Source organism: Ochlerotatus camptorhynchus, unplaced genomic scaffold (assembly GCF_037179485.1).
Source record: "Ochlerotatus camptorhynchus isolate MF236.1 unplaced genomic scaffold, CSIRO-AGI_Acam_v1.1 ptg000232l, whole genome shotgun sequence".
NCBI lineage: Eukaryota > Metazoa > Arthropoda > Insecta > Diptera > Culicidae > Ochlerotatus > Ochlerotatus camptorhynchus.
In genome coordinates this window covers 4,316,195-4,322,194 of record NW_027040722.1, presented here as the reverse complement: position 1 = coordinate 4,322,194, position 6,000 = coordinate 4,316,195, and positions in this window count along the sequence as shown.

Genomic DNA, 6,000 nt, shown 5'->3' with positions numbered 1-6,000 from the left:
AGCCGTTCGTCATTGACTCTAAGTGGTGGAATGGGCTTGGGGTGAGACTTCAGCACCTTGGCAACCTTCCAGAATGGTCTGGAACGGTCGTCCAGGTTCTGAACGAGCCGCCCGAAACTCTCGTTCCGGATTGAGACCATTCTGGAAGCGATCTGCCGATTCAGATCGACCATTTCGTATTTACGCTGCAGATCCCCAGTCCGCTGAAACTGGCGTCTACGAACATTTCTGAGCCGAATCAAAAGTTTGGTGTGGGAATCAATTGCTTGAAACTTACCCCTCACAGGAACTCGTCGAACGCACTCTTCGTCAGCCACGGATATGGCTTGATGGAGACCCTCCAGGGCCCGGTCGATGTCCTCCACTGTGTCGAGTGGTGGGTTGTCGTCGATGTGGTGGTCGACCACGCGTCGAAACTGGACCCAGTTGACTCGATGGTAGTCCTTCCGCTGGCACGGTGCAGGGGCCACGTTGTAGCCCAACTCGGTCAGCACCGGTTGGTGGTCCGAACTCAGGTCGTTGACGGCAACCGGCTTGGCTAATCTGGTGTTTGCCAAGAACAGGTCCAGCGTCGATGGGTTGCCCTCCGGTGATGTGAAGGTTGGTTCGTCCGGAAACCAGACGGAATAGAGACCATGCTGGGAATGGTCGAATAGCAGGCGGCCGTTTTGGTTCTGCTGGTAGTTCCGCCAGGCCTCGTGCCGGGCGTTCAGGTCCCCTCCGATTACGAAGCGGGCATTGGTGCGGGTTATGATGGCAAGGTCGTTCTTGAACTGCTGTGCTGTACCATTGCTAACGGTACATTGCCGGGGGCAGTAGACAACGATGAACCGGACGTTTCCGGTCGATGTTTCCACCTCAACGCCGACGGCCTCGATGATGGAAGTGCGGTAGTGGGGTAGGGTGCAGTACTTGATGCCTTTCTTGATGATGACCGCGACACCGCCCCCCCCCTGGAGCTGGTGCGATCAAGCCGGACAATGCTGTGGTCGGGCAGCCAGAAGCTGTCACCGGTCTTGAGGTGGGTCTCGGTGAGAAGGACCACGTCGATGTCGTGCTTGCGGAGGAAGTCTGCAAGCTCAATGTTTTTCGCCCCTACGGAGCGAGCGTTCCAGTTGGCGATCTTTATGGGTTCACGGTCCATAATTAGCGACGAAGGAGATGATAGCTTGGAGCTGTTGTGTTCTTGTTGCGCAGGTGCGCTTGATGATGATGGCCTGGGCCAACAGTGTGACGATCTCATCCGTTGACAGCGGAGAATCGTCTGTAGCTTCGCCGGTTGTACCGGCCAATCCCGGAGCAGGGGGATCCGTCGATGGCCCGGAGGCTTGACCGGGTACTGCAGCGGCAGCCAACTGTTGGTTGAGCGGGAGCGGCGGCAACACTGGAATTGGCCGTGATTGGACCGGTGATAACGGAGGAAAGTTCTGCGCGTTGTTTTCTGGAACCTTCTTGCGACCGGGCTGGTTGTTGGACGAGGCCTTCTTCCGGATCTCGGCGTATTCGGCCCGCTTCGGACAGGCCTTACTCGTGGCCTTGTGGGCGGCACCGCAGTTGGCGCATGTGGGAGTGGCTTCCTCGATGCTGTCGCAGTTGTCGATTTTGTGGTTTTTGCCGCATTTGATGCAGCGGCTGGCCATGCGGCAATTCCTGGTGCCGTGCCCGAACAATAGGCAGTTCGAGCACTGAGTGACGCCACGGTGGGTGGGCTTATACCGCTCCCACTTCACTACGATGTGGAACAGTGTGCGTGTCGTCTGGAGATCCTTCACGGTTGTGGAGTTCTTCTCCAGATGGACCAGGTAGAGCTGGTCACGATACTTGATGGCCTTGCTGCGGGTCATCTTGTGGACTTCGACCGGCTTGAGGCCGTTCGCCTTAATCTCGTCCATTAAGGTGGTGGTGTCCATGTCGTGGAGCCCGCGCAGCACCACTTTCAGCGGCTTGGTGGCCTCGATGTCGTGGGAGAAGTACTCCAGCTTCATTCTGTCCAAGAGGGCCTGAACTGCGTTAAAGTGTTTTTCGGCCGGGACCATCAGTTTGTAGCCTTCCGTGCACCGTTGAATGGTGCAGCGAAGGCCCTGCTTAATGTAGAAATCCAGCTGCTCCCATAGCCCGGGAGGGAAGCCCTTCACATAGAAGGGTGGCAACTTAACTTTTTTCGGCACCGTCTCAGGGTCCGACTGCGGCTGCGCTCCGTTCTGCAGGGCGGAGAACGGATTGTTGCTCAGCAGCTTTTTTGCTGCTGATACGGTGGCGCTGCTGTCTTCAGGTCTGGGTCGTTTAGTTCCGGGAGGCCCCGGCTGCGGGTCCGCAACGCCTGTCGGGATGGGCAATGGGGTTTTCTTCTGCTTCTTCTGGGCTGGCTCGGTGGTCGCGCCGTCTCCTGGGAGAGTCTGTTTACCCGGTAAACCGGCACTCGCGTTACCGCGCGATTTCTCACCCATGGCTGGGTCAGCGAGAGCGTCACTACACAACGCGGAGCTAATTCGACTTGCGAACGAACGAACGAAACTAGAGAGAATTTAAATCGACTGAACTGCTCAACAGTCTGGCAGCGAATGTGAGCAGAAACGCGACACCAGTGCTGTTTTATATCTTTTCAGAACGATGTGCAACCAAGTGGTACTCGATTATGATGACTGGGTTTGGTAAAAACGCTTATTTCATGGAAACAGTAATAAAATTTTCATTTGTACATTTTTCAAAAGTTAGAAAAATATTTACTTCAGCAGGTTTGTTATAATATATCCTATCGATTGGCGTATTTGGATTTAAATTTCATCTATAAATGACCAAGTTACAAGCGTTCAAAACATAACACTGCTTCACCACACATATTTTTTGATTTGCACCCCAGTAAAGTCGACAGAGACGTAGTTCTACGTCAAAAAGCTGCATATTCCATTTAACGGATAGCAATATCGACCGTGTTGAAGTTTGCCGAAAGGAGTGTACCCCATTAAGCATCAATACGTTAGGCATACGGACGTTAGGCATACGGACGTAAGCATAATGGACGTTAGGCATAAAGCCATTAGGCATAATGGACGTTAGACATAATATACGTTAGGCATAATGGACGTAAGGCATAAAATATCTTGCTGCTGTGCAACTCTAGAAACCTGTTTCGAGCATGGTTAACAATGCTTAAATTAGGCTAAGCGTTGAATAAAAAATGATACAAGTTAAACAAACATAGTTTATTTAATAAGCACAGTTTGGAATCCATTATTTATCATATCATAAGTGACGTAGCTACATACTTACGTAGATCCAAGATTAGTAGTGATAGCGGTTAAGTAATCTGGCAATGAAAACTCAGCATAGTTTTGAACCATATCTTGATATCAATCGCATCTAGAAATAATAAAAAAAAACAAACATTTGTTGTAATTATATTCTTACACACATATTGCAATTTTCAAAGAAGAAAAGGTTTTCCTCAAAGAACAGCTCATGAAATGAAGAATGGTGAATTCTGTGATTTTTCATTCAATAACAAAAAACATACCTGCTGTTTCCAGGATTTCCTGCCATACTTTTCGATACAAAGATTCTGTTTTTGTTGTCATCAGAATGAAAACTAGTGGAACCGTCTGCAGATGTGAGGAAGCGATACTTCCATGAACAGTGACGAGTTGCCGAAACAAACAAGGAACTGTGGCAAACGTACCATCTGCAATCCAATACTTTGCGTGTCCAAAACGTCGCAAGTTTTCATGAGTTCCAAAAATTAAGGCTCTTTCATTATTGCCACCGATGTCAGCAATCAATAGACGGTCCCCATTATCATCCTTCTGGAATTCATCGGGTGGATTATGCCTATCGTCCTTTATGCCCAACGTCCATTATGCCTATCGTACATTATGCTTAACGTCTGTATGCCTAACGTCCGTATGCCTAACGTCCGTATGCCTAACGTCCGTACCCAAGTAGCACCAGTAACATCTTTTTATAAGAGAGAAAGAGAAACATGTTACACAATTATTACATAAAAGTAAACATGAAATATATGCAGTTACGTATCAAGTCAACATGAAGTTACCTCATGACTTTCTAAGTAATAGGACACATTAATGTGACACAACGGTCATTAGTAACTCTAAAGTCAGATTGTCGCGATGTTGAGATAAAATGCGACTTATCTGGTCTCCATGATGACACAATGTAACCTTTTTGTGTTGATCTAATGTTAGCAATTGGTTAAACTGTAACTGAGTTGCCACAAAATAGCGACCGAAAATTTACGAATATGTAACTTGGCAACTATTGTATGCCGCATTACAGTTGCATTTTCGTTTCAGCGTGACCTCAATAGTCGCATGTCTCCAGATGGTAACACATATGTAATCTCTATGATCTGGGAAAATTTAAGCTACACTGCCGCTCTAAAATGTTCACCAATCGTAATCTAATTGTTTGTTCCTTTTTTATTTATCCAAATGGTAAAATATTTAATTAATGGTGATGAAATTGTGAAAGCTGAGCCTTAAGGACAAACTAATAGAAACGAGTTTTCTTTATAATCTCAAGTAATGTTTCATATCATGAAACTTTTTGTTAGAAGTGTAACTCTCAAACTGATTTTACACAGAAGATTTTTCTCTAAGAATCATTTATGACCAAAAATATGGTAATGAATCAATTGAAATATAAGACGGCACATTTATTTTATCAATAAAAAAACTCCCAACTTCACCGTAAATATGAAACTGCATTTTTGACGTAGGACTACGTCTTTGATTTCTATATGGGGGTACACTTTGTGAAAACCGAAAATGGAACATGTAACAAATTAAGAAAGATTTTGAACGTTAATAATTCAGCTGCCCCTGGTCCAATTTCAATAATTTTATCACCAATCGATCAGAAATATGGCTACGCATCGATAACAATGCTTCCGAATGTTGATTTTCAACAAAAAACTATTGGAAAACTGGTAAATGTCCAGCATTCTCCAAAAGCGTCGAATTAACTAACAAATCCACCAATTAACTACATGCATATGCGGCTTCCCCAGCACAGTCGTCAGAGAGTAGTAAGTAGACGAAACAAATAGAAGTGACATTCGCCTCCGATCCTCGGGCGCGTGCGAATAGGGAGGATGGAATTGCGTAACATTTTGCACACTCATCGCCATACTCAGAACCACACGCTCCCAACGACCACACCACTGTGTGGTGGTGTTCGGTCGTCGAAATTAGTAGCAGCAGTAGCAGTGCTTTCGGCGTGTGGCGTTTTAAATTGTTCTCCAGTAACAACGAAAGGCTGCCTGCAAGCAGCGAGCTGCAGAGCCCACATAAGCAACCATCAAAGGAGGAAGAAGCTGCACCGCTATGCTATGGATCGGATTCAGTAGCTCTTCGTGAGTCGCTGCGGGTCGGTCATCTATGCCAAACGTGTCACCCTCGCTCCAAACGACATACAGCTCGACAGCCTCATCCGTGTTGAACACCCAGCTCAGTATTACTCAACCATCACTACAAAACGGTCCTTTTCAGGGCCACCAAAAATTTGTTAAAGAGTATTATTTGGACATTGGTCAAGGTCATCAGTTTCTGCAAGCAGCTAGCTATCAAGGCTTAACCTGTCTATAGAAGGTGTGGAATGGTAGGCCTGAATATAATGGTGCAATTAGTTTTTCCTCGGCTTTCAATCCACACGATTCAATAACCCTTGTAGTGACGTCGAAAAGATTGTTTCAATCGGCGCTTACGTATGAAATTTAATGTGGAATATAGAATTTTTTGTATGTTACCAAAATTTATGAGTGTTTTGCCACTAAATGTTGAGATAATTTATTGATTATTGAATTATCACACTGTATACCATGAAAAAGCAGTCTGTTTGTGAGCTTTTGCCTGTTTTCAAGTAAGGAGTTATCATAAAAAAAACAACAAATCGCCAGCTGGTATTTCCCGGCGACTTTATAAATAAATAAAATCAAACAAAATCATCATACAGAACTAGCTAGGATTTGTTTTACTTTGTATTTCA